The following is a 12,425-nucleotide window of genomic DNA, read 5'->3' on the forward strand; positions in this document are numbered from 1 at the left end:
TCAAGGATGGCCTCCTTAATAAACTTTTCTAAGATCTTCCCCAGGATAGAAGTCAGGCTAATGGGCCTGTAGTTAGCTGGATCCACTCTCCCGTGGGCGCAGCAACACTCATGGAGCAGCCGTGGGAGGGCTCGTTCCCCACCTCGCTCCTGCCCACCTTCACCCTCTGGCTTGCTGCTCTGCTCGCTGGGCACTGCCCTCGCTTCTGGCTGCAGGCTCCCGGGGACAGAGCCATCCTGTCCCAGCCTCACGGACCCCGCAGCGGCTGGCTGCACCAGACTTTGCTCCGTGCCATGCACCACTGGGGACTGCTGCCATGCAAGCAAATTCTTGCAACCCCCCGGCGGGTCACAGCGCAGGAGGAACTGCAGACAGCCCAGGCTGCCATCGGCCGGAGAAGTCCCCGTGCACTTGCCTTGCAGACAGGCTGACCCCGCGTGCAGTGCCGTGTGGGTGTGCTGTGCATGCCAGTCGCTGCCGTGTCTCCCCCGGATGCAGAGAGGCCTTGGTCCCCAGCAACGTCAAGCCATTCTCCTCCGCGCTGGGCTCTCTGGAGAGCTTTGTGCCCCCGGGAGCCCACCCGAGCCTTTGTTGCACCTGCCCCTGCAGACAGGGGCAGCCCGACCCATCATGGTTTTGGACAGAGGCACATGTCGCCTGGAGCCCAGGTACTGTCCAGGGGCCTCGTTCCCACAGACGGCAGACCGGGCCCTCGCCAAGACGCGGGGAGCGACCCTGAGCGGCGCGGGCAGGGGGAGATGCGCGGTGTGACCAGACGTCGGCATGCCTCCGGCAGCGCAGACCCCCTCCCGAGGCCAGGCCTGCCCCTGGATACCCACCCCGTTCGAGCCCTGCACCTGGATGCACCTGCCAGGACAGCCGGGGGGAGCCGCAGGATGCTACTTGCACCAGGCCGGCCTGCTGCCCTTCTCCAGCCGGCAGAGCCCCAGGCCCCACCAGCCCCCTGGATGCTGAGCCCCTGGCCCAGTGGTCCTGCGCCCGCCTCGGCTCCGGCCCCCGCGGAAGGCGCCAGCTCCGCTTTTGGACTAGAAAAACACGAGTGCTGCAAAGACCCCAGCAAAGCCACGGCGGGGCAGCACGGTGGTGACGCTGGGTTCCTACTGAAATCTCGCGGCACCCCAGTCGAGCGTCACCGACCTGGCCAGAGGCGGCATGGGGGGCTGTGCCAGCAGGACAGGGCTAGGAGCCAAACCCAGCTGCAGCCGTGCTCGCGGCCCTGGAGGAAGCACCAGCGCCAGCTCCAGCCCGGCTGCAGCCTCGCCGCTGGGCAACCCCAGGCGGGCGCTGCGAGGCGATCCCCCCTCCGCGGAGCCCGAGCAGGGAAGTGTCGGTACCTGTTGTTCAGCCACGGTCCCCTGCGGCGCTCACGCTGGTCTCGCTGAGGAAAGAGAGAGGAGGAAGAATCAAAATCAATGCTCATTACCGCTAACTTGCTTACAGTCAATGCCATTCGCTCATTGACTGGCAGCGGCTCTGAATAGGAGGAATTATCTCCCTCCGAGTTCTGGGAAGCTTGCCCTGCTTACGAGCTCGCGGCCACCCGGGACACGAGCTCCCCTGGCAGCGGCCTGGCACCAGCCTCCTTCCTGGAGGGCGTCGAGCGCTGGCGCGTGGGGCGCAGGGGCACCCTGGCAGCCGGGGCGGCGCGTGCTAAGAGGAGCCTGGAGCGGGGCCGGCCTGACCGACAGCTGCTCTCCCAGCCCCAGACCTCTCCATGCACGTCGCCGAGCCCCCTGAAAGCAGTGCTTGCACTCAGCTTACAGATGAGACGTGTAAGCGCTTTCTAGCTGCCCCTCCTGCTTTCTGAGCCCTTGCTGAAAAGTTTCCCAGCTCTTCCCTGCAGCCGCGAGGGCCGAGAGCTTCTCCTTGTACAACCACGAGCTGGGAGTCTCCAGCAATCCCCTGACTCCGGGAGCTGGAGCAGGGAGGAAAGGGCCGAGCTGCCAACTTGCAGGGCAACGGCTGGGGTGGGAAACAGCCCAGGACAGCAGTGGACTTGGGGCCACGCTGCCCACTCGGCCAGCACCGGAGCGGAGCCCAGAAGAGCCCGTGCCACACGCTAGCACCCCGCCGGCTTCGCAGGGCGTGCGCCAGGCCGCTCCGTGCCCCGCGGGCCGGAGGCGCAGGGTAGCTGCACGCCTGGCCCGGCGCGGACCCCAGCCCCTCGGCCCCGCGGGCCACGACGGAGGCTTCTCCGTGGGAGGAAGGGAAGTGATTCCCAGGCGCTTGTGTTAGCAAACACGGCTCTCAGCAGCGCAGCGGGATAATCAATTATGGTAATTCCTGCCTCAGTGAATCAGATTCATGGAGAAACACAGCTCATTAGGCTGGTGCTGACTTCCATTAGCGCTCTGATGATAAAAACCCTCCGGAAAGCTCGAGCCCAGCTAGGCACGTTTGCCAGGCGCCAGCGGCCAGAGGCACAAGGTATCCCCCAGCCGTGTCCCGAGGACGTGGCCTGCTGAGGCATCCAGGCCACAGCGGGCTGGACGCAGGCAGTGCATTGGCGCTCGGGCTCAGGCCACCGGCAGCCCCGGCGAGAAACGCGGCGGGGGCACAGCTTTCCTTGCAGGAGCTGACGGCTCCTATTGCAGCCACAGCCAAACTTCCAGCCCCGGCTGTGCCGCGAGTCCTTGTTTCCCATCCAGCCCGTGGCGGGGAGAGGATCAGCCTCCCTCCCGGTGCCCTCCAGCCCTGCTCCCTGCCCTGGCCACTGGGTCGGGCATCCAGGACCACCCCCCGGCCCTGGGCACGCGACAGGAGGGCGAGGGTGGATCCCAGGGGGTGGAAAGCAGCAGGTCTGTACGGGAATGAGCAGCCAGGCAGGGATCAGTCCAGCTTCTGCGCACACTGGCGGCGATCGGGATTCCCTCGCCTCCGGGCCCGGCATCCTCGCTCGCTAGAAGGGGGTGGGCAGCCACGGGGGTAGGAGCGGGGGAGCTCAGTCACGGTATGTGTGGGCACACGCTCCGGGGAGCTGGCGCCCGGCTGAGCCCCCTGGGGCAGCACCCGCCCCCCCGCCAGCTCCACCGGGAGCCTCCAACCCGCTCCCCCAGCTCCAAAATTAATTTGGCTTTTAATTAAATTCATTAGCAAAGATTATCTGGCTGAGGAAAAATAATACCCCAGCCCTCCCCCACAGCCCTCTCTATTTATATCCCTATATACATAAGCAGCAGTGAATATTTCTTTATGGGCCATTAAAGGTGTAATGTTTAATTTATCACCGCGCTCTCTGGCGGGCAGGATGACCAGGCGCGGTGTCAACACTTTTAATTAAATGAGAAGGGGGTTTGAACAGAGGGAAGATAAAAAACGCCACGTTCCCAGCAGCTCTTCCAGGTGCCGGCTGGAGGGCAGGCGGAGGCTGGCGCTGCCCCCAGCTGCGCTGGCACCGGGGCTGGCGGGGGCTGCCTGTCCTGAGAGGGCTCGGCACCTGCGGGCAGGCCATGCTGCATCCACACACAGAGCTGCAAGTCAGAGCCCTCTCCAGCTGCTGAGGGCAGGAGTGAGGGTTAGGGTTAGGGCCCCCCCACTGCCAGCTGCAGGCAGCCCATCGGTGCCAGCAGACGCGCAGGCCAGGGCCTGTGGGCTGGACCAGAGATGCCTTGCAAAGGGATGCCTGTCAGCCCCCGTGGCACACAGGGCTGAGGCCAGCGTGACAGTCATGGTACATCTCCCTGGGAAGAGCTGCAGGGCTGGGGGCAACGCCGGACGACCCTCCTGCTGCCATGCGGCGCCCGCCAGCACGGCATTGCTCCACCATCCAGCGCCGCGGTGCCGGCAGGGCAGCGCCAGGGCACGCAGGGGTGCAGTGCCCGTCTCTCCAGGGCTGTGGCGGCCCCGAGCCAGCACAGAGCAAGCTGCTGAAGAGGCCACCTCCGGGGCCAAGGTCCCGGCTTGGGGGCTCGCTGCTATCCTTCCCGGCCTGTCCCTGCAGAGGTGGGAGCCACGTGCACGGTGGCGGGGGTCCACAGGACCCGAGGCAGCCACATCAGCTCAGGCCTAGGGCGCTGGGGCCGGACGGGACAGGAGGCCGGGGGCTCGAGCGAGAGCTTCCCAGCCGTGGGGCATTTCATCCTACGGGAGAGACTCAGTCTCTGCGTAAAGAGATGAGTCAGCAGCTGGCTGCGGAGGGGCCGCACGTTCAGCCACAGGCGCCTGGCTCCGGCGGACCGGCTCCGAGCTCCTTCCCCGCCCGCGCTTCTCACCCCGCGGCCCGGCCCTCCGCCGTGCGCGCCCGGGTTGCCCGCAGCCCCGCTGGTCCAGCCAAGGAGACAGGGCTTGGCCCTGGGCCCGACTGCCGGGACCATCCAGTCTCCGTCCTTGTGCTGCCCAGCACCGGGGTGACTCGCAGGCAGCGTCCCCGCTCCCCTCTCCGCGGGCAGGGGCTCTGCCGGGCGCTCCAGGAACAGGCGGGCAGGAGCGTCGCAGAGACCCCCGTGAACTCCGTCCGCCCATCCCCAGGCCGGCGTGCCAGCTCTGCCGCCGTGTGCCGGCAGGACCCCCGCGAGCCCACGGCCAGGCTGCCTCCCCGCACCCGGGCTGCCCGCTCCCAGCCCAGAGCCAGGTCGCAGGCAGGGAATATTAGAAATTAGAAGAGAAAAACCAAAAACTCCCCACGAAGCAGGTTTGCCTGCACCGGCCGGTGGCTTGGCGAGCCAGGGAACAGCGTGGTGATGGCACGGTGCCGCTCGCTAAAAGCATGAGTGTCACTAAATCAATAATTCATTTACTTTAATGAGATAAGTACTTTGAAAACTAATTGCAAACCTGCTCCATTTACTCCAGCCCGTTATAGCCCTTAATGTAAATGGCAGGAGCGCGGCTGGAGGAAGGGGAGAGGCTTTCGCTGAAGGTACTATGTCATTTCTCGCCCTTCTTCTAAGAAAGAGGAATCTGAGGCACAACCAAGAGCAGAGGAAACCCAAGTCTCCGGCTCCGTCCATCCAGGGAGGTGCTAGTGCCGGCCGCGCCCCACCCCGGTCACACCCGGGGGCTGGGAGCAAGGGGCATCGCGTGCTGCTAGAGACGGCGCCACAAGGGACTGTGTGACCAGGCCAGGCGGGGGCACGAGCCCCGGGCTGCTGGGCACGGCGCTGGCAGGCAGCGCTCCTCCCGGGGCGGCCGCGCGAGCGGGTGCTGTGGCTCTGTGCGAACGAGCGAGGAGCAGGGAGCAGACTCGGTGCCAGGACGACTGACGGTGGGAGCGACTCGTGCCCGCTGGGGGCGATGGGCAGGGTTGTCCCCGCCACCCTGGGGACTCAGAGCCGCTAGTGACAGTGCCCCAAGGCCCCGCACCACAGCTCAGCCCGCCGGCCGGGGCTCCTAGGGGGAAGAGGTGCAGAAGCCCAGGGCTCTGCCAGGGCCCTGGGGGTAGAGCTCACTCAGACCAGATCTTACGGCTCAAATCTGCACTCGAGGAGCATGCCCGGGGGAAGGCTGCCTGGCGGCCCAGCCCTCCTAGGACATTAGCTGGCATCTCCCTTCCCCAGCTGGCAGAGCTGGGGCAAGCAGTGGTGCATTGCCCACCCCTGCCACCTCCAGACGAGCCTGAGACGTGGGCCAGGCCCTGCAATGGAGCAAGACGGGCTCCTCGAGCGACAGCGTGGACCAGTCGAAGAGCGATAGCCTGCCGAATACGAATACGATGCAGAATCGGCACAGTAGGGATGATCGCCTCCCAGCAGTCAGCGCAGAGCTGGCGAAAGCACAGCTACAGGCTGCGTATCTATAAGTCAGTAGGACCGGACGAACTCTGTCCGCGAGCACAGAACGAGCTAGCCGAAGTCATCGCGGGACTGCTGGCGAACTCTGGGAGAATTTGTGGTGCTCAGGAGGGTCCCAGAAGACTGGAGAGGGCCAGTGTTGTGCCCATCTTCAAGAAGGGAGGAGAGAGGACCCATGGACCTACAGCCTGACTTCAATCCCAGGAAATTCCTTGAAAAATGTCTCAGGGAGTCCATACACGATAAACTAGCAGAAGGCAAAATCCTGAACGACGGCCAGCATGGTTTTGTCATGGGTGGGTCGCCTCTGATTCACCTCATCTCCTTCTACGGCCAGGTTCCTCGCCGCCTGGATAAGGGAGACGAGGCCGACGTCATGTAGTTGGACTTTAGGAAGGCCTTTGACCGGGTCCCCCATGAGGCTCTCTAGGATAAAACTAGGGGACTACAGGCTCAACAATTCAAGGGTCAGGTGGGTGGGAAACTGGCTGCGGGGCTGGACCCCCCCGCGCGAGTGCTAACGGACGGATCGGTGTCGACCTGGTGGGTGGTGGCCAGCGGGGCCCCACTACTACAGGGTTCGCTACTTGGACCGCTGCGTTTCAGCGATCTGGACGGGGGGCGACGAGGCCACAGGCAACGTTGCTGATGACATAAAGCTGTGGGGAGGTGCAGGCATGCCTCGGGGTAGGCTGACGATTCAGGCAGACCTGGGCAGGTGGGCGAGACGGGCGGACCAGGACCAGATGCTGTTCAACACCCAGAAGTGTCAGGCGCTCCGTCTGGGGAGGAAAAATCCACAGCGAACTTCCAGGCTACCTGAGCTAGCACCACGTCCAAAAGGGACCCGGGGGCCATCACTGACCATAAAACGAATCTGAGCCACCGGTGCAATGCTACAGTTAGCAGAGCAAACGATACACCGGCAGGCAGCAAGCAAAACTGAGGAAGTTATTCTCCCGCTCTACTCGGCCTTGGTCAGGCCGCGGCTGGAGCACCGCGTCCAGCTCTAGGCGCTGCACTTGAGGAGCGATGCGGAGAAGCTCGAGAGTCCAGAGAAGAGCCACTTGTATGATTAAAGGCCTGAAGAGCCAGCCGTATGAGGACAGGCTGACAGATATGGGACTGTTCAGCCTAGAAAAGAGAAGACTTCTGGGGGATTTGGTGGCAGCTTCCAAATATATAAGGGGAGAGCATCGGGGGCCAGGTGAACAACTATTCAAAGTGCCCCAGGGGAAAACCAGGAGCAATGGTCCTAAGCTCCTAGAAGAAGGTTTCAGACTGGATATAAGGAAAAACTTCACGGTTCGTGTGCCCAGACTGGAATAGACACCCAGCGGGGCGGTGGTGCGGGCACCAACCCTGCAGAGCTGCAAAAGGAGACTGGATGCACACCTTGCTGGGGCTACTTGACCCCCGCAGTCTTTCCTGCCCAGATGATCTCACAAGGTCCCTTCCAGCCCTAACCCCCTGTGAATCCGTGCCTGGGAGCTGGATGCCAAAGCCCCGTGCTTCCTGCTCGCGGGAGCAGAGAGCAAGGCAGGAAGGAACCGGGGCTCCGCAAGAAGCAGCCCAGGGCCAAGGCCTCTGCTCAGCGACGGAGCTTGCAAACCCTTCCCAGTCACCCGCAAGAAGCCCCTCGCCTCCTGCTCCGGCTTCTGGGCAAAGCTTGTCCGGCTCTCCCCCGGCCGGCCCGTGCCCAGCACAGGATGCCCACCGTAGTGAGATGCAGGCAGGGGCGTGAAGTGCTGCCACGTTCCCAGACCTATCACAGGCACACGCTCTCCTCTGGCCCTGGACAACCCCAGGACAAGGCTGCCTAATGCCCCCGGATGCCCTCTCCTGGGCCGGCTCTCGGGGGGTTATTCAGGTGTAGAGACCAAAGCCTCCTTGGCTAGGAAGCCTCTTGAGACAGGAGCTTGAGATCAGCCCCTGGCTCTGAGCGGGCTGGGAGTGGGGCTATGGCATGGAGCTGGGGTGAAACGGGGCCAGGGGCTTGTTGGCACAGAGCCCAAATCCACCCCCCGTGGAGGATGCTGCAGGGACCTTCTGTGGTGGAGCGGGGCTGGGCTGGGGACCAGAGAGGTGTCCTGGGGGCTGCGAGTGCAGCAGATCCCACCTCGCCCGCTTTGCCGCACGGAAAATCAATGGTGAGCATCTCAATTAATCATGCAGGGGGCAAATTGATTAGGATCCTAAATAAGGTCAGCGTGGCTGTCTGCTCATTGGGTCAGACCCCTTCATCATCGCTTGATCCACAGCAGGCTGTGGCAGAGCCCGTCGCGTGCCCAGGCCTGGCCCAATGGGAGCATCGATCCAGCTCCTTGCAGGCACGACTCTGGGCTGCTCTGGAGACAGGACATGCCCCTGCAGCTCCAGCGGAGATGTGAACACCGGCCGGTGCTGGTAGCGGTCAAGCGGTGCTGACCCCTGGACTCCTGGCAGGCAACCCCTCTGCTCCCTGTGCAGGGGAGCTGGAGCCAGGTGGGGGGTGACTCCCAGGGACTTTCCCCCTTCTCGGGGCACCTGAGCCCCCATTAGCTCCGCATAGGGTGCCTACTTGTTGAGCAGGGGACAGAGGACCACAAGCACCGGCGCCCCAGGCACCCGCTGGCTCCTTGCCCATGCCCTGGCCACCACAGCCGTGCCCACGTGGTGCAAGGGTTTCCTGCACAGTGGTAATTATTTCTCCTCTAATTACAGCGATGGACCAGAGCCCTCTCCAGGCCTTGCCACACTGCCCTGGCACCGCCGGGGCTCCCCCATGGCCCCGATGCATTCCCTGCCTGCTGCAAAGGTGCAGCTCCCCCCAGACTCACCCACATGTCCCCTGGGCATTTGCAGCCTCTAGGTGTGAGGCAGGATCCGCAGGAGCTCAGGGTGGGACACGAGCCCCATGTGCACTGGAAATGCAAAAGAGTGGGTGGCCGGGGCTTGATGGGTCCCCGAGGTGGCAGGGGAGGGGCGTGGGACGGGGCAGAGATGGCTGCAGACAGGACACAATGTCAGGGCACCTGCTGGGCAATGCTCAGGAGCTTTGGGGGCCATGGCGAGGGGGAATGGGAGCTGGCAGAGGGGGCTGCGCTGGGACCTGATGCTGAGCTGGCCCCCGAGACACGCTGCTCCGGGCGCACGGCAGCCCGATAACATGGTTTGTTTTGCTGGCAGACTTTCCAATTGCAAGCAAAATCGAGTCCATCGGGTATTTCACTCAGCTGGGATGCTGCGGCCGCAGCGCTCGCTTGGACCCCATCCCCAGCCACTGCGCTGGGGCCCAGCGCATCCATCGCAGCCACTCAGCCCTTCCACAGGGAGCAGAGCGGAGCGGAGCCGGGGGGCGCGTCCTCACGCACGTCCCAGCAAGGCTCCCTCCGCACAGGCCACCGCCCAGACCCGACTGGGACGTATACATGGCTCTGGGGAGGCCACAGCATGGACACCCTCCGCGACCGGGGTGGCAGGAGGTGCATTGCTACCCCGGAGCTGAGAGTGCATGGGGGGCGTCAGCGCAGCACCCAAGCGCCCTGGCTGGCTGTCACTAAGCCCACATGCCCCCGGGCCACGAGCGCCCGGATGGATGAGGGCAGGAGCGACGTGGGCCAGACTCCTGCCACGTGGCCGAGGGCTGCGCCCGCCGCTCAGAGCCCGGGCGTTACTCTACCCGCCCCAGGTGCCACGCAACTGGACCTGCCTCCACCACGTGGCGGCTCCGCTTGTGGCGGTTGCAGTTATAAATATTACAATCTGGTTTAATATTTAATACCGTCAGGTTAAATAAGCATTCCCAGTGCCATAAATAATCATTAACGGAGGGGGCTAATTGTGCTGCTGGGATCCTGCCTCATGACTTATTTAAAGGGCAGACGTTCTTCCCATCCGCAGCTCCACGCTACGCCATAAATTACCCTGTAGCTCCCCCTCTCCGGGAAGAAGCCGACGGGACGCGGCAGAGCGACACGACCGCAGCGCCAGGCCCTGCCCGGGCCACGCTCCCGGAGCAGGAGGACGGCAGAGGGTCCGAGCAAGCGGGGCCGGCCTGGCAGGCGGCAGAGAGGGGCATGCACGGTTGCACCGCGGGCCCTGGGCAGACGGCGCCACATCCAGCGACCTGGACCAGCTCCTCCACGGCCTGGCGCTGCCCAAGCTGCCTGGCAGATGCACTCTGGGATGCTTCCCTCTCTGAAAAACCAGCCGGGACAAGGTAAGGGTCGAAGGCTCAGTCTCCCCGCACGGGCCCTGTGGCTCACTCTCTGCCTTGGATCAGGGCAGGACAGGGGATGGGATCCCGCGACAGCTTCCTTCTGCAGGCACCAGGCAGCGTGCCCCGGCAGGGGAGATACCGTCAGGATGGTTTCGACCCAGGTGATTTTACTGCCCTGGCAGGAGAAATCCCTTTCTTCTCCTCCTTGAATGACCCCGTGTAGTTGAGGGTGTTAGTGCCCACGTGGCACCGTGTGCTTCCTGCCAGCACCCTGCTTGCTTTCCGGGGGAGCACCCAGAGCCAGGCAGGGCTGCACGTGGACAAGCCACGGTCTCCGCTTCCACCCACTGCATGCTCCCAGGCTCCGCCGCTCGCCCAGAGGAAGACGCCGGCCACGGGGATACAATGCAGCACCCGCCCCGCACCTGCCCCGCGACTCCACAGCCAACACGAGGGTTTGCCCCCCACTTCGGGGTGGTCCCTGCGCGGGGACACTCACACTGGCAGTGCTGCGAGACGTGGCAGCGGGGGAGGTCTCAGCTCCTGTCAACTGGATCCGAGATGGGAGTTCAAAGAAGAGAGGAAGAGGAACTGCTCGAGAGCCCAGGAGCTGCCAGGACAGCAGAGACACTAGATAAGTGCCCCGGAGTAAATGGGTGCCAGCGCCAATCCCCTTCCCCAGAGCTACCCACCCCTTTGCCAGACCCCCTTCCTTGGTGCAAGCGCACTGCGGTGCCAACACAGACACAGGCCCCTGCCAGCTCAAGGCATTGCCGGCCTGCGTGGCCTGGACCAGTCACGCCAGGGGAGCGGGGGCGAGGCGGCGAGGAGCTCCCCAAACAAGCAGCAGCGCTCGCAGCCTCCCAGAACCGGGTTAGCATCGATCCCTCTGCCCAGGATTAGGTTTCTATCGAGTGACGGGCCCGGGCAGGGGCGCAGGGTTTGCACTGCGTGTCAGCACCAGTCCTCCCACTCATCTTCCAGCACAAATCAGCGGACGTGGCCCAAGGCAGAGTGGAAGGATCCGTGCCCAGCGAGCCACGTCCCCAGGCTGAGCTGGCCCGCGCGAGGCTGTGGATGCAGCAAGCGAGCCGGGGATCCGCTGTAGGAGCCCGGTGGCGATCACAGCATCGGGCGTGGGGGGCATTGACCTCCCCATGCCAGTCCCTGGCTGGTCATCTCTTCTCCTGGCACGGGGAGACGTCTGCTCCGCAGGTATCGCCTCGGCACGCAGCCGGCCCGGGGCAGGGGCAGCGCAGCGGCACGCCACAGAAAATGGCGCCTCTTATCTTTATGTGTCAGGATTTATATAAAAAGGGGATAGTTCAGCGCTAACTGTAATGAGCTGGAAGAACGGCCCTCCAGTGGCCTCCTCCGCCCGCACGGCATCAATAACATCGATTGCTAACAATAACGAACAGCCCGGGCAGGGCTGGGGACGGCGCTGCGAGGGACTGCAAACCTGCGCGCGCCGGCCAGCGGCTGGGCAAGCTGCCGGGCTTCCCCGGGAGGAGGCAGCCTGGGAGCGTGGCAGGACACGTGGCAGACTCGGGGCCAAGCAGCTCGTGGCCTTGCCCCTCCAAGGGGGCAGAAGGAAGCAGCGCCAGACCCACAGCTCGCAGCTGACCCGGGACAAAGCTTGGAGCAGGGGTGGAAAGGCCTGAGCTCCCAGGCAGGGGCTTTTCCTCCGAGCCCTGCCTCTTCTAGCTACGGCCGTTTCCAGGAAAGCAGAAGGCCCCGCGCGTGCTCCCATGAGCTGCCCCTCCGCTGCAGGGATGAAGGGGACACGCAGCACTGCCGATGCCCGGTGGGCACAGCTCACGGCGGTGCAGGAGCCCGCACCCAGGATCGCTGCATGTTACAGCGCCTGGCCCCGCAACCCGCAGGTCTCGGCCACCTGTAAGAGTCCCACGAGGGCTGCGAGGGTGATGGCTCTTTCTAGGACAGGGTCTGCCCTTAGGTCTGGGCACCAAGCTCCATAGCAGGGAGGGTATCTTGGCAGATGCCCCCTGAGCACATTGCCCATGCATGCCCAGGATGGCCTGGCACAGCGGACCTCCATCCCTGGGGGACAGAGGGTCAAAGTGACCCCTGGGCTGGCTGCACATGGGCACCGAGCTCTGGGAACGCCGCACACCCAGCGGCCGGGCCGGAGGTTGGGGTCGGGGATGCTCCTTGCTCCCCGGCAGGGTGCAGAGGCGGAGGGAGGTGCAGTGCGCCTGCTGCCCAGCTTGACCCCGGTAAGCGCCCTTGCCCTCCGGCCTCCCAGAAAGAGAACGAACGTGGAAGAGCGGGGGAAAGCAGCCGTAAAACGCCAGGGCGCAGGGCGAGAGAGTTATTTAGCTTGCTCAAAACGAGTCTAACTTAATAGAGAAAGAAATAAAGTGTTTTAAAATTAACAGTAGAAATGTCAGCCCCAATAGCAGGGATATTAAACTACCTGGAGGCCGGAGCCAGCTCTCTCGCCGCCCCGA

The 12,425-nt window shown here is 64.1% G+C and overlaps 1 protein-coding gene across 4 annotated transcripts in view; it reads right to left on the reverse strand.

Annotated features, from left to right (window-relative positions):
- Window positions 1–12,425, reverse strand: part of RBFOX3 (RNA binding protein, fox-1 homolog 3) — a 146,141-nt gene that overhangs the window by 38,297 nt on the left and 95,419 nt on the right. For 3 of the 4 annotated variants that reach the window (XM_019542256.1, XM_019542258.1, XM_019542255.1), the window contains one exon: window positions 1,356–1,399. The exons of the other annotated variant lie outside the window; for it this stretch is intronic. The gene's annotated coding sequence lies outside the window, so the exon portion shown is untranslated. The remainder of the gene's footprint in view (window positions 1–1,355; window positions 1,400–12,425) is intronic. 4 annotated transcript variants of the gene reach the window in all.

The sequence above is a fragment of the Crocodylus porosus genome, unplaced genomic scaffold (genome assembly GCF_001723895.1).
Source record: "Crocodylus porosus isolate Cpor-Errol unplaced genomic scaffold, CroPor_comp1, whole genome shotgun sequence".
NCBI lineage: Eukaryota > Metazoa > Chordata > Crocodylia > Crocodylidae > Crocodylus > Crocodylus porosus.